Source organism: Lissotriton vulgaris, chromosome 4_1, assembly GCF_964263255.1.
Source record: "Lissotriton vulgaris chromosome 4_1, aLisVul1.2, whole genome shotgun sequence".
NCBI lineage: Eukaryota > Metazoa > Chordata > Amphibia > Caudata > Salamandridae > Lissotriton > Lissotriton vulgaris.
The window spans coordinates 1,850,001,595-1,850,028,122 of record NC_141691.1 but is presented as its reverse complement, the minus strand read 5'-3'; positions in this window follow the sequence as shown (position 1 = coordinate 1,850,028,122).

The following is a 26,528-nucleotide window of genomic DNA, read 5'->3' as shown; positions in this document are numbered from 1 at the left end:
AGGCGTTGTAGGTGAAGGTCCTACCGCCAGTTCTGGATTTATTTATTTTGGGAATAGCGGCCGTGTAGGTCTGGTTGGATCCACTGTCTGCAGACGTTCTTGGGAAAAGTTTAACACACGGATCTTTAGCTATCTGAGAAAAACAAGAGTACACAAGCATTCAGCAAGCTCCCCATCCAAAGAACTCACACCACTTGTCCAGTGCAACACACGATTCATCCACACACACCCCTCCCCAGACTGGTAAGGCAGTTTCTACCACCCCTGATTTCTCAACCTGACCACACGCGACACAGGTACCATTACTCCAGGACAGGGACACATGCACTGGACACATTTATGCTGCCACCACTGGATCCCACCCTTCTGGTGAATCCAGAAAATACACTGCACTTAGTGGGATGATCTACCCTCCCGAGCTAGGGACACCTAACTCACAGTGCACAAGAAACACATTTCCACAGAAATGACATTTTTAGCAAACTCCATACAATAATCCCCAAAATGTGATTTATCTAAAATGCAGAGTTTTGTAGTGCGGGCAGTTGCCACTGTGGTACAACGCAAACACAAATCCTTATCCTCTCGCTGCGTCCAATGTTAGAAATGGGATCCCTGGCTGGCCAGGGCTTGCGCCAAAGTCAGTCAGAGACCACCACTCCTAAGTCAGGGCAAGGGAGTTACACGCCAAGATAACCCCTGCTCACCCTCTAGGTAACATGGCGCGAGCAGCAAGGCTAAACTTGGAGGCGATGTGAGTTAAGTATTTGCGCACGCACCCCAGCAACAACACCCAAGGCCCACCACAAAGGAAACTCCACACAACATTATATATATATATATACAAGGTTATATATAAAAATAGCCTTTGTATTACACCAAAACACATTAGATAAAAACATACACTTTACAATGTGCCAACAGGCACGGGCAGAATTTACAGGGGATATGTACAAGACAGGACCACTGTCAGGAATCAGCACTTTTAGAACTTAGAATACAATACTTGTAGGCCTAGAACTTAGAACATAGAGCCTATCGGACAGTACCTTCCGTCCTGGTTGCGCGGGATAATGCGAGTGACCTCCTGCGCAGCTGGGTAAGGCCGGGGTAGGGATGAAGGAGTGCGACTCACTCCTAAGTCCAGAACATGTCCCTAGAAAAGAAAGACCTAAACGATGCAGCTGCCCACTAATTGCTGGGCAGCTGGGAACAAATCTCGCCTGGGGCTCTCACTAGCCCCTCAGGAACACTGCGCCCCATTGAGCCATCTGGCTCTCGAAATACAGTATCCCAAGGAGCCATCTAGGCTCTGCAAATACTGGGGGCCATTGTTGGAGCCACGGGGCTCAGCCAGTCATTATTAGCTCACATGGCCCCCTGATAACTATGGGCCCCCACGTGGGCTTCTGAGGGGAGGCTCAACAACGTTGGAACGGCCCGCTGCTAGACGGGGCCGCTCTGACTCTGCCTCTCCACCACCCCCTCCGGCCGGCATCACTTACCGGCTCTTTACAGCGGGGGCGGTTCTCCTTAGCGGGTCTTCACGAGAGCTCCCGCTCCTCGGGGGCTCTCTCTCCATACTTCTCCCTCTCTCTCCCCGCGGCTCTCCCTCGCTCTTGGGAGCCCCGGAGGGGGGAAGACCAGGCGCCGGCTCTTTCTCGCTCTGTGGCTGCAGGGCGGGACTTCCGGCCGGTTGTCTCGGGCCGCGCTACCATTGGCCGGCCGGCCCAACACTTCCGGGTCGCCGCGGGCAGCGCGGCGGCCTGTTTTCAGACACGCACAGGTTGGAGGATAATTAACTGAGGGGTGGGCTCCCTCGAGTGAACGGATAACGGGGATGAGCTCCCAATCTCTGGGCAATGCCGGGTGGGCACCGGCTGAAGATTGCGACAGTCGGCAAAACAGCGGAGTGGGCTCCCGCGCCGATCCTCACGCAAAATGCGTGCAAAGAAATGCCGGGTGGGCACCGGCTAGACAAACGAAGCGCTCTCAGCGCGCTGTAGCAGAAGGGAAGCGCTCCCAAGCGCTTAGTAGGCAATCCAGCGCTCCCAGGCGCTAGAAGGGCAAGACACAGCGCTCCACAGCGCTAGAGTAAAGAACAAGCGCTCCCAGGCGCTTTAGGGAATTCCACAGTCCAGCAAAGTCCTTTAGGAGTCCAAGGGCTGGGCAGGGCCCAGGGAGGCAAGCCTTCCCCCGGGCCCCAGCAGCAGCATGCCCCTGGTCAGATTCAAGTTGGGAACAAGAACATTTTTCAAGAGGTCACAGCCTCTTTTTATACAGACAAATCCTTTGTCTTTGGGCAGGGTGGGGGCAGAACCAGTCGCAGCTGGTCTGTGAGCACTGTTGATGGGCTCAACCACCCTCTCTATTCACTGGCAGGGCTTGGGTCATTAGACGCAACACAGGGGGCGGAGCCAGCATTGTGTTGGGGAAACCCAGCCTCATTCAGGACACGGGTGCAGCCCCTCCCTCACATCAGCATGCTAATCTCTCCATTCACCACCGGGGCAGACCCACACAGACTCCTGGAGCCTGGCATCCCAGCCAGCTCCAGCCAATCATACGCCAGCACCTTCACAGCACACACACAGCCATGTCTTGAAGTAGCACTTCCCCACTATACACGCCGCACATACCATTGCGCAGCATTCACTCTCACGAGTTCGCACATACCAAACTTGAGCATGCACGCCTCACGCATCAGGAATTACCAGGGACACAGACATTCCCCATGCATTTCTATGGGAGGGCAGGCCAATCTCATACATGCACTCAGGGAGCGCACGCACTTTACACTGCGCCACAGTGTCAAAGTGCGCAAAGATCAGAAATCACTCTAACTATTTATTAACACTAGGCAAAAAGTTCAGGGGTGAACCTGCCAGAAGGGCCAAGTCCAACAGGAGGTATGATTTCAAGTTGTTGGACACCAAACACAACATGTTTCTAAGCAGCCGTTTTAAAGTTAGCATTTACAGTGAGGTTATAATGCACTTGAACATATATGTCTGGCTGCATCACAGACAACCCCGGAGAATAGTTTCGGAAGGTTGCAGAGGGGCTCTGCTCATGCAGGGGCACTCTCTCATGTAAAACCCAGCACCTTGCCTTCAGGATTGTTAAGGCCTGCCATATGGGTGACTGATAGGTATTTGAATGTAGTGATTTAGATAGATATAGTGAACCTATATTGTACGTAAGTGGTGCAAGCACCAGCTTACACAGTCTGCTGACTTGTCATGTCAATGTGAATGGTCCCTCAGGGGTGGCAAAATACATGCTTCAGCCCATGGGTGGCCTCTGGGGTATTTATGCCCTAGGTACATGGTGTACCATATACTAGGGACGGATAAGGCTACCCCAGATTCCAATCTGGAGTGTACCTAAAGTACATATCATTTTAAGGGAGAAAGCAGGTAGACTGGTTTCCTGAATAGCAGGATCACAGTCAGACTAGTCCAAAACATGGTGATATCCACACCATGCATTGGCATAGCCAATAGGTCGTACCTTTGGGGCTTTATAAGTGTTTTTGGTTTTGACAATGATTGTTAGCTATACAAAAGGGGATGATGAACGGAGCGTTTGAGCAAATAAAACACTCACCCCCAGTCAACTGATCTGGGTTTAATCCATCACCATTCTTTAGCTCACTCAGCCACCCCAGTTCAGACATGGCCATATGCAAATCAGTTTGACCCTGTGCCTCATGGGAACAGTCCAGCCCGAACTGCCAAGCCATGTCTTCCCTGGACCGGAAACAAGCATCCTGGGACCGGTTTCAGATTCATAATCCTCATCAGTCAGGCTATCTTGAATCCAGTGGCCAAGTGAGCAAGGGACTCACGTCTGAGCATACCCTGCCAACTTAGGGCGAACAAAGCGATACAAAAGGGGATGATGGACGGAGCGTCTGAGCAAATAAAACACTCACCCCCAGTCAACTTATCTGGGTTTAATCCATCACCATTCTTTAGCTCACTCAGCCACCCCAGTTCAGACATGGCCATATGCAAATCAGTCTGACCCTGTGCCTCATGGGAACAGTCCAGCCCAAACTGCCAAGCCATGTCTTCCCTGGACCGAAAACAAGCATCCTGGGACCGATTTGAGATTCATAATCCTCATCAGCCAGGCTATCTTGAATCCAGTGGCCAAGTGAGCAAGGGACTCACGTCTGAGCATACCCTGCCAACTTAGACCGAACAAAGCGATACAAAAGGGGATGATGGGCGGAGCGTTTGAGCAAATCAAACACTCACCCCCAGTCAACTGATCTGGGTTTAATCCATCACCATTCTTTAGCTCACTCAGCCACCCCAGTTCAGACATGGCCATATGCAAATCAGTCTGACCCCGTGCCTCATGGAAACAGTCCTGCCCGAACTGCCAAGCCATGTCTTCCCCAGACCGGAAACAAGCATCCTAGGACCAGTTTCGGATTCATAATCCTCATCAGCCATGCTATCTTGAATCCAGTGGCCAGGTGAGCAAGGGACTCACGTCTGAGCATACCCTGCCAACTTAGGGCGAACAAAGCGATACAAAAGGGGATGATGGACGGAGCGTTTGAGCAAATCAAACACTCACCCCCAGTCAACTGATCTGGGTTTGATCCATCACCATTCTTTAGCTCACTCAGCCACCCCGGTTCAGACATGGCCATATGCAAATCAGTCTGACCCTGTGCCTCATGGGAACAGTCCAGCCCGAACTGCCAAGCCATATCTTCCCTGGACCGGAAACAAGCATCCTGGGACCGGTTTCGGACCAAACTAAAAGGGTCACCGCAATCATTGACATTGGGGAGAGAGGTAGAGGAATAATAGCAGAATTCAGAAGACCTCTCTGCCATCCAAAAATGCCATGACTTCAGCCCCAGCAGTCGTTCATCTGAAGAAGCCTCCACCTTTCTGTTCGCCTGCAATGGTAAGTAGAGTTGGATGCAGGTAAGTGGCACACCACAGCTTATTTGTGTTTGTGGTAGCTCCAGCACTCCCCCCGAGTGGAGATGTGTCAAGTAGGACTGTCAGAGCCTCATTTGCCACCACAGGTATTCACGTCTTCTCACGGTGTCTCCTCCGTCCCACCAGGATCAGTGTTTGCAGGTAGGCATAGGGACTAGCTACAACTGGCAGGCCACGTCAAAACCATTGACAGAGAGTTGATCAGTCAGTTAGCCATGAGGTTCATGTTCACCATAGTGATTTCCATATTCGAAGGGACCGAGTTAAAGATGCTGAATATTACGAAAACGGATCAGCCAGTCCGGCGCTCATTCAGAAAGCGCAGGGAGCGCACGCACTTTACACTGCGCCACAGTGTCAAAGTGCGCAAAGACCAGAAATCACTCTAACTATTTATTAACACTAGGCAAAAAGTTCAGGGGTGAACCTGCCAGAAGGGCCAAGTCCAACACAACCCCCTTCCAGCCAAAACGCAGGGGAGAACAATCACCACCGTGATGGACTTCCCTGGTTGGGGCGATAGAACACGGACGCAGGCCCGAACTGCAGGGACACCATCCGGTTCTACGCCACGTTGATCCATAAGACAAGCACATACTTAAAAAAAGCAGGCCCAACTAGGCTACCCCACTGGTACTCCTTAGTTGTCCACGGCTAGGACCAGGCCCTAGGCCACCCAGATACCACTGGTCCCTGCCAATCCACAGAGTGGGGGGTGGTAACCCCTGGCCTACAATAGTCATTCTCCACTCCCTTTCTCAGTGTAGTTCCAAACTACCACTGATCCTTCAACCTAGGGTCCGCACCCTCAGGCTGACCAGAGGTCACGGGCAAGAAGGCCTCACCCTACCTCTACTTCTGAAGCACCCTCCAGAACGCAACACTCCCACCAGTTTAGGACCTTTGCTTCCTCAGCAGCAGTGACCGCGGTCAGACCACCACAAGAACGGTGTAGCGAGGCGTTGCACGTTGCGGTGCCCTCCAGTTGCGGTGCAGCCTATGGCTCGTTGACGCGTCGAGATGGCGTCGGTGAGCGCAGAGGCGGCGTTGCTCGAGGGGGACGTTGCTCAGTGCGGTGCCTACAGGACACCAGGGTGGTCATGACGGAGTCACAGCTCCCTTAACTGGTTTACCACCTGGGATTCAAATTCTCTCCTCCTTCAGCAGCAAGGCAACCACTGCAGGTCAATCCCCCATACAGCTTACCCGGTTCCTTCTCTTCAGGCAGGAGTTCCTTCTTGTAACTCCAGGACACCACGTACAGTTGCCCTTACGTCCAGATCCGGACACCGGCTACTGGCTCCCCAACCGAGGGACGTACCCCTTTGGTCAGATGCCTGGCGCACCAGGACTTCCTTGAGGGTGACACATAACTAATGTGTCGTGTACAAGTCTGCCTGACACTCAGGACAAAAGTGGCATCACCCTGGTCACTCCTTGGCGACACAACCCTTCTGGTTGGCCCCTGACCCACGGGTTACTCCACTGGGGAACCTATCCCCCTCGCACCCCTCCATCTGGACTTCTGCACCCTCCCAACTGGAGCGGTACTGCCAGATAACAGAACTACTAGAGCCCTGCTTACAGGCGCTCCACGTTCTCTCCACACTGGGAGATCTCCCTAGAAGGACGCTCCATGCGGACATGCTAGGCTCCCTCACCTGGTGTTCCTAAGAAAAAAAACACCCAGACTACGAAGACCAGGCTTGTGCTCCTCTGAGTCACTTCCACCACACTGGGCTGGAAGACCAGAACTTTCCTTAGGGTCACTCCCCAACAATTAACACAATGGCACAGGGGCAGGGGAAACTCCCATGAGCTTCAGGCCCACCCATGAAATCCTGTTCACTGATGTTCTACGTTCTTCAAACACTCTGGGAGATCTTCCTCAAATTACCTATTGGTACAGCCTAGGCCCCCAACCGGACGTTCCTTTCAGAAACATTCCAGGCCCTGACACTGGGTTTCGGGCACCTGGAGACATGCATTCCCACCCACTCCTTCTCCTCTTGAGACAGGGCGTGAGCCCCTACACCGAGACCTAGCTGGGCTACACTGCACCTCTTCCACCACACTGGGCTGGAAGACACCTCAGCCACTCCTTTTGGAATCACTCCATCCCCTATGCCTCTCTCCTCCCAGAACATTACCAACTCCAAACATCTGCCCCCAAATAGACCACAGAAATTAAAAGTATTTGTATTTGTATTTGTATGTCGATTTATAGAGCGCGATTGCTGCCCGGGGGCGTCCAAGCGCTAAAAACCAACAGAGCAAGAGGAGGTAACCAGGGCGTTATTAGGCGGCATTAAAGAGGAATGTTTTTAGCTGTTTCCTAAATGAGGTAAGATTAGGATTTTTCCTTAGGTGGAGGGGTAGGGTGTTCCATAGCTTGGAGGCGTTGTAGGTGAAGGTCCTACCGCCAGTTCTGGATTTATTTATTTTGGGAATAGCGGCCGTGTAGGTCTGGTTGGATCCACTGTCTGCAGACGTTCTTGGGAAAAGTTTAACACACGGATCTTTAGCTATCTGAGAAAAACAAGAGTACACAAGCATTCAGCAAGCTCCCCATCCAAAGAACTCACACCACTTGTCCAGTGCAACACACGATTCATCCACACACACCCCTCCCCAGACTGGTAAGGCAGTTTCTACCACCCCTGATTTCTCAACCTGACCACACGCGACACAGGTACCATTACTCCAGGACAGGGACACATGCACTGGACACATTTATGCTGCCACCACTGGATCCCACCCTTCTGGTGAATCCAGAAAATACACTGCACTTAGTGGGATGATCTACCCTCCCGAGCTAGGGACACCTAACTCACAGTGCACAAGAAACACATTTCCACAGAAATGACATTTTTAGCAAACTCCATACAATAATCCCCAAAATGTGATTTATCTAAAATGCAGAGTTTTGTAGTGCGGGCAGTTGCCACTGTGGTACAACGCAAACACAAATCCTTATCCTCTCGCTGCGTCCAATGTTAGAAATGGGATCCCTGGCTGGCCAGGGCTTGCGCCAAAGTCAGTCAGAGACCACCACTCCTAAGTCAGGGCAAGGGAGTTACACGCCAAGATAACCCCTGCTCACCCTCTAGGTAACATGGCGCGAGCAGCAAGGCTAAACTTGGAGGCGATGTGAGTTAAGTATTTGCGCACGCACCCCAGCAACAACACCCAAGGCCCACCACAAAGGAAACTCCACACAACATTATATATATATATATATACAAGGTTATATATAAAAATAGCCTTTGTATTACACCAAAACACATTAGATAAAAACATACACTTTACAATGTGCCAACAGGCACGGGCAGAATTTACAGGGGATATGTACAAGACAGGACCACTGTCAGGAATCAGCACTTTTAGAACTTAGAATACAATACTTGTAGGCCTAGAACTTAGAACATAGAGCCTATCGGACAGTACCTTCCGTCCTGGTTGCGCGGGATAATGCGAGTGACCTCCTGCGCAGCTGGGTAAGGCCGGGGTAGGGATGAAGGAGTGCGACTCACTCCTAAGTCCAGAACATGTCCCTAGAAAAGAAAGACCTAAACGATGCAGCTGCCCACTAATTGCTGGGCAGCTGGGAACAAATCTCGCCTGGGGCTCTCACTAGCCCCTCAGGAACACTGCGCCCCATTGAGCCATCTGGCTCTCGAAATACTGTATCCCAAGGAGCCATCTAGGCTCTGCAAATACTGGGGGCCATTGTTGGAGCCACGGGGCTCAGCCAGTCATTATTAGCTCACATGGCCCCCTGATAACTATGGGCCCCCACGTGGGCTTCTGAGGGGAGGCTCAACAACGTTGGAACGGCCCGCTGCTAGACGGGGCCGCTCTGACTCTGCCTCTCCACCACCCCCTCCGGCCGGCATCACTTACCGGCTCTTTACAGCGGGGGCGGTTCTCCTTAGCGGGTCTTCACGAGAGCTCCCGCTCCTCGGGGGCTCTCTCTCCATACTTCTCCCTCTCTCTCCCCGCGGCTCTCCCTCGCTCTTGGGAGCCCCGGAGGGGGGAAGACCAGGCGCCGGCTCTTTCTCGCTCTGTGGCTGCAGGGCGGGACTTCCGGCCGGTTGTCTCGGGCCGCGCTACCATTGGCCGGCCGGCCCAACACTTCCGGGTCGCCGCGGGCAGCGCGGCGGCCTGTTTTCAGACACGCACAGGTTGGAGGATAATTAACTGAGGGGTGGGCTCCCTCGAGTGAACGGATAACGGGGATGAGCTCCCAATCTCTGGGCAATGCCGGGTGGGCACCGGCTGAAGATTGCGACAGTCGGCAAAACAGCGGAGTGGGCTCCCGCGCCGATCCTCACGCAAAATGCGTGCAAAGAAATGCCGGGTGGGCACCGGCTAGACAAACGAAGCGCTCTCAGCGCGCTGTAGCAGAAGGGAAGCGCTCCCAAGCGCTTAGTAGGCAATCCAGCGCTCCCAGGCGCTAGAAGGGCAAGACACAGCGCTCCACAGCGCTAGAGTAAAGAACAAGCGCTCCCAGGCGCTTTAGGGAATTCCACAGTCCAGCAAAGTCCTTTAGGAGTCCAAGGGCTGGGCAGGGCCCAGGGAGGCAAGCCTTCCCCCGGGCCCCAGCAGCAGCATGCCCCTGGTCAGATTCAAGTTGGGAACAAGAACATTTTTCAAGAGGTCACAGCCTCTTTTTATACAGACAAATCCTTTGTCTTTGGGCAGGGTGGGGGCAGAACCAGTCGCAGCTGGTCTGTGAGCACTGTTGATGGGCTCAACCACCCTCTCTATTCACTGGCAGGGCTTGGGTCATTAGACGCAACACAGGGGGCGGAGCCAGCATTGTGTTGGGGAAACCCAGCCTCATTCAGGACACGGGTGCAGCCCCTCCCTCACATCAGCATGCTAATCTCTCCATTCACCACCGGGGCAGACCCACACAGACTCCTGGAGCCTGGCATCCCAGCCAGCTCCAGCCAATCATACGCCAGCACCTTCACAGCACACACACAGCCATGTCTTGAAGTAGCACTTCCCCACTATACACGCCGCACATACCATTGCGCAGCATTCACTCTCACGAGTTCGCACATACCAAACTTGAGCATGCACGCCTCACGCATCAGGAATTACCAGGGACACAGACATTCCCCATGCATTTCTATGGGAGGGCAGGCCAATCTCATACATGCACTCAGGGAGCGCACGCACTTTACACTGCGCCACAGTGTCAAAGTGCGCAAAGATCAGAAATCACTCTAACTATTTATTAACACTAGGCAAAAAGTTCAGGGGTGAACCTGCCAGAAGGGCCAAGTCCAACAGGAGGTATGATTTCAAGTTGTTGGACACCAAACACAACATGTTTCTAAGCAGCCGTTTTAAAGTTAGCATTTACAGTGAGGTTATAATGCACTTGAACATATATGTCTGGCTGCATCACAGACAACCCCGGAGAATAGTTTCGGAAGGTTGCAGAGGGGCTCTGCTCATGCAGGGGCACTCTCTCATGTAAAACCCAGCACCTTGCCTTCAGGATTGTTAAGGCCTGCCATATGGGTGACTGATAGGTATTTGAATGTAGTGATTTAGATAGATATAGTGAACCTATATTGTACGTAAGTGGTGCAAGCACCAGCTTACACAGTCTGCTGACTTGTCATGTCAATGTGAATGGTCCCTCAGGGGTGGCAAAATACATGCTTCAGCCCATGGGTGGCCTCTGGGGTATTTATGCCCTAGGTACATGGTGTACCATATACTAGGGACGGATAAGGCTACCCCAGATTCCAATCTGGAGTGTACCTAAAGTACATATCATTTTAAGGGAGAAAGCAGGTAGACTGGTTTCCTGAATAGCAGGATCACAGTCAGACTAGTCCAAAACATGGTGATATCCACACCATGCATTGGCATAGCCAATAGGTCGTACCTTTGGGGCTTTATAAGTGTTTTTGGTTTTGACAATGATTGTTAGCTATACAAAAGGGGATGATGAACGGAGCGTTTGAGCAAATAAAACACTCACCCCCAGTCAACTGATCTGGGTTTAATCCATCACCATTCTTTAGCTCACTCAGCCACCCCAGTTCAGACATGGCCATATGCAAATCAGTTTGACCCTGTGCCTCATGGGAACAGTCCAGCCCGAACTGCCAAGCCATGTCTTCCCTGGACCGGAAACAAGCATCCTGGGACCGGTTTCAGATTCATAATCCTCATCAGTCAGGCTATCTTGAATCCAGTGGCCAAGTGAGCAAGGGACTCACGTCTGAGCATACCCTGCCAACTTAGGGCGAACAAAGCGATACAAAAGGGGATGATGGACGGAGCGTCTGAGCAAATAAAACACTCACCCCCAGTCAACTTATCTGGGTTTAATCCATCACCATTCTTTAGCTCACTCAGCCACCCCAGTTCAGACATGGCCATATGCAAATCAGTCTGACCCTGTGCCTCATGGGAACAGTCCAGCCCAAACTGCCAAGCCATGTCTTCCCTGGACCGAAAACAAGCATCCTGGGACCGATTTGAGATTCATAATCCTCATCAGCCAGGCTATCTTGAATCCAGTGGCCAAGTGAGCAAGGGACTCACGTCTGAGCATACCCTGCCAACTTAGACCGAACAAAGCGATACAAAAGGGGATGATGGGCGGAGCGTTTGAGCAAATCAAACACTCACCCCCAGTCAACTGATCTGGGTTTAATCCATCACCATTCTTTAGCTCACTCAGCCACCCCAGTTCAGACATGGCCATATGCAAATCAGTCTGACCCCGTGCCTCATGGAAACAGTCCTGCCCGAACTGCCAAGCCATGTCTTCCCCAGACCGGAAACAAGCATCCTAGGACCAGTTTCGGATTCATAATCCTCATCAGCCATGCTATCTTGAATCCAGTGGCCAGGTGAGCAAGGGACTCACGTCTGAGCATACCCTGCCAACTTAGGGCGAACAAAGCGATACAAAAGGGGATGATGGACGGAGCGTTTGAGCAAATCAAACACTCACCCCCAGTCAACTGATCTGGGTTTGATCCATCACCATTCTTTAGCTCACTCAGCCACCCCGGTTCAGACATGGCCATATGCAAATCAGTCTGACCCTGTGCCTCATGGGAACAGTCCAGCCCGAACTGCCAAGCCATATCTTCCCTGGACCGGAAACAAGCATCCTGGGACCGGTTTCGGACCAAACTAAAAGGGTCACCGCAATCATTGACATTGGGGAGAGAGGTAGAGGAATAATAGCAGAATTCAGAAGACCTCTCTGCCATCCAAAAATGCCATGACTTCAGCCCCAGCAGTCGTTCATCTGAAGAAGCCTCCACCTTTCTGTTCGCCTGCAATGGTAAGTAGAGTTGGATGCAGGTAAGTGGCACACCACAGCTTATTTGTGTTTGTGGTAGCTCCAGCACTCCCCCCGAGTGGAGATGTGTCAAGTAGGACTGTCAGAGCCTCATTTGCCACCACAGGTATTCACGTCTTCTCACGGTGTCTCCTCCGTCCCACCAGGATCAGTGTTTGCAGGTAGGCATAGGGACTAGCTACAACTGGCAGGCCACGTCAAAACCATTGACAGAGAGTTGATCAGTCAGTTAGCCATGAGGTTCATGTTCACCATAGTGATTTCCATATTCGAAGGGACCGAGTTAAAGATGCTGAATATTACGAAAACGGATCAGCCAGTCCGGCGCTCATTCAGAAAGCGGCCATCACGCACAAGGCCAAGCTCTCCCCCGACCTTTCTTCTTCCTCACATTGGTATTGCTCTGACAACTAGGAGTTCCCTTCGAAGTACTTTACCTTGCGGTAGCTAGCAAGCATATATACCATTCAGGTTATGTTTAATGTTGTTTTCTGCCAGAAAAGCAGAGTTAGGATTGTAAATCAATAAAAGGGAGCAACCCAAAATCAAGTGTAAGCTGGCTGCTGTTTGCTACTTGGGGTCACTGTACTGATACTAAGAAGCCCATCCGAAGGAAGGACACAATTGTATATCAACACAATATGCACAGCTTAAGGCTTTGACCAACTGCAGGACAGGCAGGAAAAGGAACTGATCTATGACCCAGAAAGAAACATAGCAGAAGCGATTGGCCCAAGAGAATATGTTGCTCTGAAGTGAAAAGTTTCTCCTTTAAGCATTTAAATATCCAGCTTTAAATTGAATTCCAGTGCTGACCAATAATCGTATGTAAGCTAACCCTTATGTGTTTCATAAACCTGCAGCCTTTCAAACTTCACACACGTCAAGGATAACACCCTTGTTCAGTCACCACTAATCCTTCCCTTTAGCTGGCAATGGTTGGTGCAGAGGGCAAGGATGTTCTCCTGTGAGGCAGTGAGCCATCAGCTGTGTTTGAGCTGTCAGTGTATGTTTCTGCCCATTTGGCCTCGGCTAATACAATCTGTATGCCTTGGTTAGGAGATGAAGAACAGATTGTCAAATGATGAAGTTGGCAAGGAAACAATGAGGAAGTTAAGAAGGCAGGCAAATTGCACCCAGCAGACAAGAGGAGATAGGCTTTAATCGCCACCCTAAACAATTTAGTGTGTTTTTCCATATATTGGCTCAAAAAACTGTCAGAGAGCATGAGGTCTGTTGTGTAGGACTTCAGAGTGGGGAAGTGGTCTGGAATGTGAGGTGGGACTGTTGTCTGTCTTCGCGGTTGTGGTTATTATAGTGATGCGCATGCACAGCACTGTAGAGGGTCGAAGGGGCCCAAGTTTCATATGAACCCCTATCATTGAGCGACACATGCATAGTGATGTGGCACGCTACTAAATTTTGTTTGGCCCGTGCTTAGAGCTTCCAGTCTGAGTGTATTGCCAGTGTTTGGGTGTTGCACAGGTTTATAAAGAATCACACCTAGTCATGTATGCGTTCGCTAGTAGGTTTGGATTGTTTTGGCTTTTAATGTGGCTGTAAAATGCAGCATTACGAGCAGTTTGCAGTAGTCACCCGACTCTGAAATACTAAAAATATACAGCACAATAATGGCGTAGTTTGAACAATCTAGACAGAGGTGACAGTGCGAGCATCAAGGTTGTGGTGATCTTACAGGTCAGAAGCCCTCTAGATGTACTATGATTCAGAGTCAGTGAGGTCAAAAGAGTCCACAGAAACTTACAAGTGGTGAAGTATGATTGTGAAGCCTTCAGCTGCTGGTGTATGCGCCAGGAGTGAAAGCCTTGTCCAACTTCCTCTTTACCTTCCTTGACCTACAGCAATCCTGGCCTCACCACAACAATTGACACACTGTACACATGTAGAACTATAATAAAAGGACAGTAACAAAATTAACAAGCACAAGCGCCTCGCGCTGCAGCGGGAGAGAGATGCAGAGGGGTGCACCCGCGAGTGGTGCGTGCACGCTGGAGAGAGCAGTCTGCTCTTTTTCGAAGCACATACTCATGCTAGTGGCGCGCCGCTGCACACTCCCGCAAGCGGTATACAGCCACAAGCACGAGTATGTGCTTTAAAAAAGAGCTGCACGACGCCTAAAGGTCTCCTATGCAGTGCATGCGCGCTGCGTAGGCGAGACCTAAAAATGGGGGTAACCATAAAAAGGAAATACAATGGGGCATATTAACAAGTAAAAAATTACGCTATATGTAGGGTCTAAGGAAATACTTTAAAGACCTAGCATGGAAATACTCCCCAATCAATAGCTAAATAAACAAAATAATATCCATGGGTAAAACTGCCTATCAGAATCACAAGAGACCTAAATGTAGGGACCAAACCTATATACCTCTAGCACACTACAGAAGGAAAGATCCTATAAAAGGACGGATTCCCATCACTCACCAGTGGTGACATGCTTCATCATCTGGGTCTCCTCCCAGTGTCACTCTAGTGGCTCTAAGGGCTAAAACCCTTTCAAAAGGAAAGGGGAGTTCACTGATGTTTTGATTGGAGCTATTTCAATTATAGCCAGAGATCTACTATATCTAGACCTGCAGACGTGAATGATTGATTTGTGTGGGAATGTTAAGTGCAGTGCGGATAATCTTGTGACTATTGTGAATTAAAATTAACCACTGAGCTAAAAAACTTTTATTAATATCTCTCAGTGATCAAACCTAAAAACTGCAAAACACCAGGGGCCTCATTTATGAGGTCTTGCGTGACTTTTGCTCTTTCGATGCATCACTTTTTGTGACGCATTGGCAGCGTAAAACATGCCTCCTGTTGCGCACTATTAACAAAGTGACGCATCTAAGCAGATGCGTCACTTTGTAAACCCCTGCGCTACATTATACCTGCGTCAGTTATAATGTATGCAGGGGGGGCGTTCCCCCCGCAAAAAGCTTCGTAGAAGTGACGCAGTGAAATCTATAAGATTACACTGCGTCACTTCTAGAACGCCGTTGCGTCAAAATCTTGCACCTGCCTCACAGCAGGCGTAAGACTGACGCAGGCCCTTTCACATGGGGCTTGCCCCATGTGAAAGGACTCATCACTGGAGTTGCGTCACTTTTGTGACACACTTTAGCAATGCGTCACTTTTGCGCTTACAGATAAGTCAGAAATTCTGACGTATCTGTAACTCCTTGCGACATGATGCGTCATACATTAAATATGACGCATCAGGTATGTCGCAAGGAGTGCGCACTGAGAAGTGACGCATCGCTGCTTTCACGCAGCGATGCATCATTTCTCATAAATGAGGCCCCAGGTTTCAACAAATAGTTGTCTCTGTGTGAAGGGTCAACATGTTTCAGCATTAACGGACCAATTTTATCCTATGCCTTCTTCAGGCCCACAATCTTGCTACTGCACAAAGTGCTAAATAAAAGTGAATACATAAATAAAGGTTGGAACAAATACAACCTTATCACCTGTAATCAGGGGTGTTTTACAATTCCACTGTAAATGACGGACTGTCAATAGTTTCTGCAAAAAAGTAAAATACCACAATCTGTAATATAAAGGTAGGTGCACTTTCAACACATGGACGCGAGGATTTCTGAAGCCTATAATGCTATATATACCATCAGATTAGATAATTGTCTCTAATTCTGCCATTTTCTCAATACATAAAATGCATGCTTACCCTTATTACACGAGGATAAGACCTCACCTAGCCTGGTCGCAGCTCAGGAAAAAGGAGGCAACGCTCTGTAATAAACATAGGGAAAGAACAGAAGAATGTTCATGATACCCTACTTTTTACTATACCCTTATTATTCCTAAGTGTAGGAGGAACACAGTGCACACAAAATGACATAGAAACACAGGTCTGATTAAAAATATATGCATCAAGAAGCTCGTAATCAGGTATTTACCATATATCCCATGATTTTTAACATATTAACAAGGACAAGCGATAGTTATCGCTAAACCCGCATAGCGCGTTTTTAAATATCGCCACCTGTCGCTGTTTTACTTCGCCGTGTTAGCAGCATATCAGCAACGCTTAGCACTTAGGCAAAGTAAAACACAAGAACAAATTGCGATAATAACGATTACTGACGGAACGCTAGTTATAATTTCAGAGAAGCTTGCTAAAAGGGGAGTGAGGATTTAATCTGTCAATCCACCTGCCATTGTGAAGATAGCTAAGTAAAGTTGAAAGCAGGCGTTACAATCCGGCGATAACCACAGTTAGCGCGGCTTTTCTTATCGCTGGGGCCGCATTGTAAATTTTGCGATGTTGTGTTTGCATCGTCTATCATGCAGACATTGCGAGGAACGCCCACTTTGCATGTCATTTGCGATAATGATCGCTGACATGCAAAGTGGAGTAAAAACAGCTTCCAACTCAAGGAAACACGCGTTAGCGTTTCCTTGATAATAGTGAGATATTTTAATCGCCGTTTTTCGGCCGAAAACGGCCGCTAAAGCAGCGATATTGGGCTTGATATTATGGCCCTACTTTCCTACACCTTACACTTGGCCTCACGCTAAGTTTGACCTCACTTCAGGTTTCATGTACATTATGTGGGTGCGCAATGTAGCCTCCGAAGCATCACGAGGGCTTCACTGGACCCTGCAAGAGATTTTGCCACCCAAATCAAAGTCACATTTTGCCCTTAACTTCCCTTGTTACAAGCAGTGGTGTTGCATTGGTGCCATTGGAGCTCCCAGACTACTCTTTGGGTAGTGAAATGTAACAATAATCCACTGGACTTCACAGGAGGCTGCAGCAGCCAGCCTTTGTGATACTCAATTAGATTTACAGATCCCAGGGCCAGACCGACAGCAAGGCCCAGGATGCGGTTTGCAAGAGGGTTACAGATAGGCCGCCCTAACATGTGGCATATGTGGCCTCGTTACCAAGGGCTAAACTACCAATGGTGCACCAGGATCAGTAGCACCAGGGCACAGCGCCTAAGGGACCCACTGAACCTAGGTTTTCAGAATGTTGGGGAAGAGATGGTACGGTATGGCATGGTATCGGTTTTCTTTTATATAGCGCCTACAAGCCTTGGCTAGGGATGAAGAGGGTAGGTTGCGAGAAGGTGAATCGAAAGCAAGCGATTATTGAGCATGGACAGTGACTCAGGGAGGATACTGTTTTTTGAAGTTCTTGTATTTGATTTAAGGCTTCAATCAAGCTTGTTATCTGTTTCTAACACAGTACTGGCATTGCCAAAGGGAAGCGGACGAAGATTTAGTTTCGATGTACGCATATTTATCGGGCACCACAGCCGCTGCCTGCTGCTCTCAGCCCAAACTCGCATTGTGCACCCCCTTCCTCGGACCACTCACTCCCTGACCCGCCCCACAGGCTCGCTCCAAAGACTGCAGGGTGCTTGCCGCAGTTCCCCCTAGCCAGACCCGACTGGTTTGTTCGAGTTCGGTGCCCTATTTACCTACAAGCGTGTTTTAATGTGTCAGTTGTTTAATGTGTGTTTGTTCGGCACCTCGGCCTCATAAATCATTAATGCTGTTAGAAAGAAAGATAAGTGCAGCCCCGGCAGCTGAACCATTAAGATAAACGCCCTGAAGAACCGGTCTGGGGTCAAAGGAAAACACAATGTTCTTTTGGTGAAGTTATCTCAGCAGCACGCCTTGGTTTTAATGTAAGCCTGCAGGCAAATGTGCGTTTATGTTGAAGGGCCGCGCGCACCAACAGAATACGCCTCGGAAGGGACAACGATTAACAAATAACCGGTGTGAACCTGGAGCGACGGGAATCAAAACCAGCTCTCGGAGACCGGGGACTAACCTCGCGTGGCATCCGGCAACGCGGGCGATCGCGTCGGCGGCCCCTCTAGGGGTGCTGGTTAGCATGGTGAGGGGGCCCTCACACTAGCGCTTTTTGTACACAAATAATAATATTGATTACAATAGGTACAACACAGTGGTTTCTTTGTCATGTGCTATATCGATAAATTGGCAACAAACACTTGTGTAATCCATTTTGGAGAGTTAGTTACAATCTACCAGCAGTAAAGCGCGTCAACGTTCAATCGGGTGTCGAATACCAACTCTATATAAATACACACAATACAATGGCAGCCCACTGGGGAAACGCACCACCCCTACGTAAAATACATATAATCGTATCGTGCAAGATCAGGGAAAGAAAGGACAGAAAAAAGAGTGAGACAGAAGGCAAATAAGAGTCTCTAGGCCCCTCTATGACGATCACTTGCATACTAACTTCTAAAACTGCTGATTACTGGAGTTTCCAGCTTTACTCCTGCTATTTTTTTTACATGCACTTTTTTCTTCTGTTCTCTCAACCAATCTCTGTTCTTGCTTCTCCTACAATGAGATCACATAGGATGAACGTTTCTTATGGGAGACCGAGTGCAGAATTCACTTTTTCCCAGTGCCATGTTATGTACAGGGCACAAGTCCTAAACAAGCATTTGCAATGCAATAGGTCTCGCATTAGGAAAGTGTGAGCTATTGGTATTGTAAATGACAAATTTTTTTAATATGTGTTGGCTTTGAAAAAATATAAATTAATAGCATTGTTATTCACAAAGCCAATAGCTTACACTTTCCTAATGTGAGTCCTATTGGCTAAGGCAATGCTTGTTGGGAGCAAGCAAGGACAGTGCTGTTGTGATGCTGAGTGATGATGGGGTTGGGCTGAGTTATGTGGTGGTGTATTAGAGTGATGTGGTGGTGTATTAGAGTAATGTGGTGGTGTATTAGAGTGATGTGGTGGTGTCCCGGAGTGATGTGGTGGTGTCTCAGAGTGATTTGGTGGTGTCCCCGCGTGAAGTGGTGGTGTCCCCAAGTGATGTGGTTGTTTCCCCGAGTGACGTGGTGGTGTCCCCGAGTGATGTGGTGGTGTTCCTGAGTGATGTGGCGGTGTCCCTGAGTGATGTGGTGGTGCCCCTGAGTGATGTGGTGGTGTTCCTGAGTGATGTGGTGGTGTCCCAGAGTGATGTGGTGGTGTCCCGAGTGATGTGGTGGTGTCCCGAGTGATGTGGTGGTGTCTTCGAGTGATGTGGTGGTGTCCCCGAGTGATGAGGTGGTGTCCCTGAGTGATAAGGTGGTGTCCATGAGTGATGAGGTGGTGTCCCTGAGTCATGTGGTGGTGTCCCCGAGTCATGTGGTGTTGTCCCTGAGTGATATGGTGGTTTCCCTGGGTGGTGTTCCTGAGTGATGTGGTGGTGTCCCTGAGTGATGTGGTGGCGCCCCTGAGTGATGTGGTGGTGTCCCTGAGTGATGTGGTGGTGTCCCCGAGTGATGTGGTGGTGTCCCCGAGTGATGTGGTGATGTCACCAAGTGATGTGGTGGGGTCCCTGAGTGATAAGGTGGTGTCCACGAGTGATGTGGTGGTGTCCCCGAGTGATGTGGTGGTGTCCCCGAGTCATGTGGTGGTGTCCCAGAGTGATGTGGTGGTGTCCCTGAGTGATGTGGTGGTGCCCCTGAGTGATGTGGTGGTGTTCCAGAGTGATGTGTTGGTGTCCCCGAGTGATGTGGTGGTGTCCCCGAGTGATGTGGCGATGTCCCCGAGTGATGTGGCGATGTCCCGGAGTGATGTGGTGGTGTCCCCGAGTGATGTGGTGGTGTCCCCGAGTGATGTGGCGATGTCCCCGAGTGATGTGGCGATGTCCCGGAGTGATGTGGTGGTGTCCCCGAGTGATCAGATGGTGTCCCTGAGTGATGTGGTGGTGTCCCTGAGTGATGTGGTGGTGCCCCTGAGTGGTGCCCCTGAGTGATGTGGTGGTGTCCCTGAGTGATGTGGTGGTGTTCCTGAGAGATGTGGTGGTGTCCCAGAGTGAGCTGGTGGTGTCTCTGAGTGAGCTGGTGGTGTCCCTGAGTGATGTGGTGGTGTCCCTGAGTGATGTGGTGGTGTCCGCGAGAGATGTGGTGGTGTCCCTGAGTGATGTGGTGGTGCCCCTGAGTGATGTGGTGGTGTCCCTGAGTGATGTGGTGGTGTCCCTGAGTGATGTGGTGGTGTCCCAAGAGATGTGGTTGTGCCCCTGAGTGATGTGGTGGTGCCCCTGAGTGATGTGGTGGTGTCCCTGAGTGATGTGGTGGTGTCCCTGAGTGATGTGGTGGTGTCCCTGAGAGATGTGGTGGTGTCCCCGAGTGATGTGGTGGTGTCCCCGAGTGATGTGGTGGTGCCCCTGAGTGATGTGGGGGTCCCTGACTGATGTGGTGGTGCCCCTGAATTGTGCCCCTGAGTGATGTGGTGGTGTCCCTGAGTGATGTGGTGGTGCCCGTGAGTGGTGCCCCTGAGTGATGTGGTGGTGTCCCAGAGTGAAGTGGTGGTGTCCCCGAGTGACGTGGTGGTGTCCCCGAGTGATGTGGTGGTGCCCCTGAGTGATGTGGTGGTGCCCCTGAGTGATGTGGTGGTGTTCCTGAGTGATGTGGTGGTGTTTCTGAGTGATGTGGTGGTGTCCCAGAGTGATGTGGTGGTGTCCCGAGTGATGTGGTGGTGTCCCGAGTGATGTGGTGGTGTCCCCGAGTGTTGTGGTGGTGTCCCCGAGTGATGTGGTGGGGTCCCTGAGTGATAAGGTGGTGTCCCTGAGTGATGAGGTCGTGTCCCAGAGTCATGTGATGGTGTCCCCGAGTCATGCGGTGGTGGTGGCCCTGAGTGATATGATGGTGTCCCTGAGTGATGTGGTGGTGTTCCTGAGTGATGTGACGGTGTCACTGAGTGATGTGGTGGCGCCCCTGAGTGGTGCCCCTGAGTGATGTGGTGGTGTCCCCGAGTGATGTGGTGGTGTCCCTGAGTGATGTGGTGGTGTCCCAGAGTGATGTGCTGGTGTCCCCGAGTGATGTGGTGGTGTCCCCGAGTGATGTGGTGGTGTTCCAGAGTGATGTGCTGGTGTCCCAGAGTGATGTGGTGGTGTCCCTGAGTGATGTGGTGGTGCCCCTGAGTGATGTGGTGGTGTTCCAGAGTGATGTGGTGGTGTCCCCGAGTGATGTGGTGGTGTCCCCGAGTGATGTGACGCGTCCCGGAGTGATGTGGTGGTGTCCCCGAGTGATCTGGTGTTGTTCCTGAGTGATGTGGTGGTGTCCCTGAGTGATGTGGTGGTGCCCCTGAGTGATATGGTGGTGTCCCTGAGTGATGTGGTGGTGTCCCTGAGTGATGTGGTGGTGTCCCTGAGTGATGTGGTGGTGTCCGCGAGAGATGTGGTGGTGTCCCCGAGTGATGTGGTGGTGTCCCTGAGTGATGTGGTGGTGCCACTGAGTGATGTGGTGGTGTCCATGAGTGATGTGGTGGTGCCCCTGAATTGTGCCCCTGAGTGATTTGGTCGTGCCCCTGAGTGATGTGGTGGTGCCCCTGAGTGGTGTGGTGGTGTTCCTGAGTGATATGGTGGTGTCCCCGAGTGATATGGTGGTGTCCCCGAGTGATGTGGTGGGGTCCCTGAGTGATGAGCTGGTGTCCCTGAGTGATGAGGTGGTGTCCCCGAGTCATGTGTCCCCGAGTCATGTGGTCGTGTCCCTGAGTGATGTAGTGGTGTCCCTGAGTGATGTGGTGGGGTTCCTGAGTGATGTGGTGGTGTCCCTGAGTGATGTGGTGGCACCCCTGAGTGGTGCCCTTGAGTGATGTGGTGGTGTCCCTGAGTGATGTGGTGGTGTCCCGAGTGATATGGTGGTGTCCCAGAGTGATGTGGTGGTGTCCCCGAGTGATGTGGTGGTGTCCCCGAGTGATGTGGCGGTGTCCCCGAGTGATGTGGTGGTGTCCCCGAGTGATGTGGTGGTGTCCCCGAGTGATGTGGTGGTGTCCCTGAGTTATGTGGTGGTGCCCCTGAGTGATGTGGTGGTGTTCCATGGTGATGTGGTGGTATCCCCGAGTGATGTGGTGGTGTCCCCGAGTTATGTGGTAGTGCCCCTGAGTGATGTGGTGGTGTTCCAGAATGATGTGGTGATGTTCCTGAGTTATATGGCGGTGTCCCTGAGTGATGTGGTGGTGTCCCTGAGTGATGTGGTGGTGTCCCTGAGTGATGTGGTAGTGTCCGAGAGAGATGTGGTGGTGTCCCCGAGTGATGTGGTGGTGTTCCTGAGTGATGTGGTGGTGTCCCTGAGTGATGTGGTGGTGCCCCTGAGTGATGTGGTGGTGCCCCTGAGTGATGTGGTGGTGCCCCTGAGTGATGTGGTGGTGTCCCTGAGTGATGTGGTGGTGTCCCTGAGTGATGTGGTGGTGTTCCTGAGTGATGTGATGATGTCCCTGAGTGATGTGGTGGCGCCCCTGAGTGGTGCCCCTGAGTGATGTGGTGGTGACCCCGAGTGATGTGGTGTTGTCCCCGAGTGATGTGGTGGTGTTCCCGAGTGATGTGGTGGTGTCCCCGAGTGATGTGGTGGTGTCCCTGAGTGATGTGGTGGTGCCCCTGAGTGATGTGGTGGTGTTCCAGAGTGATGTGGTGGTGTCCCTGAGTGATGTGGTGATGTCCCAGAGTGATGTGGTGGTGTCCTCGAGTGATGTGGCGCGTCTTGGAGTGATGTGGTGGTGTCCCCGAGTGATCTGGTGTTGTTCCTGAGTGATGTGGTGGTGTCCCTGAGTGATGTGGTGGTGTCCCTGAGTGATGTGGAGGTGCCCCTGAGTGATGTGGTGGTGTCCCTGAGTGATGTGGCGGTGTCCCTGAGTGATGTGGTGGTGTCCGCGAGAGATGTGGTGGTGTCCCTGAGTGATGTGGTGGTGTTCCTGAGGGATGTGGTGGTGTCCCTGAGTGATGTGGTGGTGCCCCTGAGTGATGTGGTGGTGCCCCTGAGTGATGTGGTGGTGTCCCTGAGTGATGTGGTGGTGCCCCTGAATTGTGCCCCTGAGTGATTTGGATGTATCCCTGAGTGATGTGGTGGTGCCCCTGAGTGGTGTGGTGGTGTTCCTGAGTGATATGGGGGTGTCCCCGAGTGATGTGGTAGTGTCCCCGAGTGATGTGGTGGTGTCCCCAAGTGATATGGTGGTGTCCCCGAGTGATGTGGTGGGGTCCCTGAGTGATAAGCTGGTGTCCCTGAGTGATGAGGTGGTGTCCCCGAGTGATGTGGTGGTGTCCCCGAGTGATGTGGCGGTGTCCCCGAGTGATGTGGTGGTGTTCCCGAGTGATGTGGTGGTGTCCCCGAGTGATGTGGTGGTGTCCCTGAGTGATGTGGTGGTGTCCCTGAGTGATGTGGTGGTGCTCCTGAGTGATGTGGTGGTGTCCCTGAGTGATGTGGTGGCACCCCTGAGTGGTGCCCTTGAGTGATGTGGTGGTGTCCCTGAGTGATGTGGTGGTGTCCCAGAGTGATGTGGTGGTGTCCCAGAGTGATGTGGTGGTGTCCCAGAGTGATGTGGTGGTGTCCCCGAGTGATGTGGTTGTGTTCCCGAGTGATGTGGTGGTGTCCCAGAGTGATGTGGTGGTGTCCCTGAGTTATGTGGTGGTGCCCCTGAGTGATGTGGTGGTGTTCCATGGTGATGTGGTGGTGTCCCCAAGTGATGTGGTGGTGTCCCTGAGTGATGTGGTGGTGTTCCAGAGTGATGTGGTGGTGTTCCTGAGTGATGTGGTGGTGTCCCTGAGTGATGTGGTGGTGTCCCTGAGTGATGTGGTGGTGTCCGCGAGAGATGTGGTGGTGTCCCCGAGTGATGTGGTGGTGTTCCTGAGTGATGTGGTGGGGTCCCTGAGTGATGTGGTGGTGCCCCTGAGTGATGTGGTGGTGTCCCTGAGTGATGTGGTGGTGTCCCTGAGTGATGTGGTGGTGCCCCTGAATTGTGCCCCTGAGTGATGTGGTGGTGTCCCTGAGTGATGTGGTGGTTCCCCTGAGTGGTGCTCCTGAAGGATGTGGTGGTGTCCCTGAGTGATGTGGTGGTGTTCCTGAGTGATGTGGTGGTGTCCCTGAGTGATGTGGTGGTGTCCCTGAGTGATGTGGTGACGTTCCTGAGTGATGTGGTGTGTGAGGGTGAGGGTGTGTGGGGGTTTGAGGGGGTGAGGGTCAGTAAGGGTGAGCGGGTTGTGAGGGTGAGTGGTGTGAGGGTGAGTGAGGGTGTGTGGGTGAGGGTGTGAGGGTGAGTGAGGGTGTGTGAGGGTGAGGGGGTGTGAGGGTGAGGGAGGGTGAGGGTGACGGGGGTGACGGTGATGGGGGTGAGGTTGAGGGTGTGTGAGGGTGAGGGTGTGTGAGGATGAGAGGGTGTGTGAGGATGAGAGGGTGTGTGAGGGTGAGGAGGTTTGAGGGTGAGGGTCCGAAGTAAATGGTGGCAGGGCAGACATCATAAGACAGAGAGAAGAGACTGCATGGTGACTGCGTTGGTCAGTTTCAGAATCAGGAGGGGCAGAGTCAGCACAGTCTGCGAGGGATCAACGTGTCTAGAGAGATAAAAGCATAGCGGATGTAGCATTGCAACTAGCAAGTCGAGTGTTTTCAAGCTGAGGGTCCCTAGAGAGATGGCAACACAGCAACAGCATTTGAGGAGCAAGGCTACTGTAAACAAGCACGGCGGGCTTTCACTTTTGTCCAGAAACAAGCTCTCGGCATTGCTGTGGCGGGAGGGGGGGAGGTGAGGGGGGGAGTGGCAGCCTTTGAAGTCTGATGCTAAAGGCACAGACAAACGGTGGTGCGCGATGTGCATGCGGGGTGGGGGGGCAGCGGGGGAGCAGCAGCCTTTGAAGTCTGATGCCGAGGCACAGACAAATGGTGGTGTGTTATGTGGCTGGCATTATGTATGCACGTGCCTAAATCACATGAACTGTATGCGATCCGCAGCCGTTTTGGTAGTCTGTTCTTTTCAGCTTACTATAATCTTGCCAGAGCAATGCGCAAGCGCATTGGCTCAGGCGAGACCTAAAAAAGAAGTGGGGGGACTAACCTAGTTATTCAGTAAGCAAGTGGCATCACAGCGTGTGACATCACGACGTGTGCCGCGCGTGACATCACAGGAAGTGGCATCAAAAGAGGTGACATCAGATCTTAAGTCCTCACATACATATTTAGCAGGTATATCATGAGTACATTGGAGCATATTTCGAGTATACTTGTAAACTCTCCTGAATTAGGCAGAAGATTCACACTTTTGTACACTAAACATAAAACAATGTTGCCTTTTTTCAGCATAAAGCTTGCGCTAGCCATAGTGCTTTAAAAGAAAAAATAGTGATATTTAAATTATTACAACACCCCCTCAGGGGTAGTAAGCACTATATAAATGCTATTTATTTTGTGCAAATACTGGGAAAGACCAACACATCTGCCAGTCTTACAGTGCATGCATATCTCCTAAACAGAGCCTGAACAAAGTGAAAAGCTGCTAGCAAGGCGTGAGTCTTTGTTTCTCCTCTGCTGCATTTGCTTCTGGGTGTGAGGCTCCTGACTGCCAGCCAGAGTCTGAAAAAAAAGGAGGCCTGATGACCCCTCAGACTCGGCCTTTGTTAAGAGCCAGAAGGAGTTAGAAATAGGAGAGCCCCGTCCCCGGCCTGTACGTTGTTGCCGATGGAAAGCAGATAACGTGCAGGTGCTGCTGAAAGTGTCCAGGTGTATGGAAATTACACCGGAACGAATTCAGCATCTTTATCAGTGGGCCCATTTTCTTGGCAGGGTGGACGGCGTCCCCCCTACGAAATAAGCGGGTGGACGCCGTCCACCCGCGTGTATCCCCGACTCGTGCCCTGGTTATGTAGATTATTGGTATAGTGCTGTATGCTATCATAGTTTACAAAAAGAAGGGGTTTACCTACAAGGGAGTTTGTTTATTTGAGGTTTTTATAACTTTTCGTGACAATTATGTATAGTCTCACCCTAAACAGTAGTGGGAAAATGAATAAATAAAAATAAAAATACAAAATGATCACAATTTATCAAATGAATCATGAATCATACACGGAGCAATGAAATATGTTCCAAAAACATTCATATATTTAATATATATGTATCTTAAAATGTTATCAGGGAAAAGCTACAAAACATAGTATGTAAGGTAGCGTCAGGTGACCTATACAAAAGACTATGTTGACACCTTCTCTATGTCATTTCAACACTCAATGTGATAAAGAGATAGATGTTGAAGTCGACGTTTCGGTCTGTCAAAGGAATACAACCATCAGACCATCTTCAGGACAGAGTGTTGACTGTTGCTCCCTATATAATACAATGTAAAACAAACAATATTGTGACACTGTATAGGTAAAATCAATTTTGAAGAACAGCAGTAATCAAAATAGTAGATGGACATGACTTTGACCCCT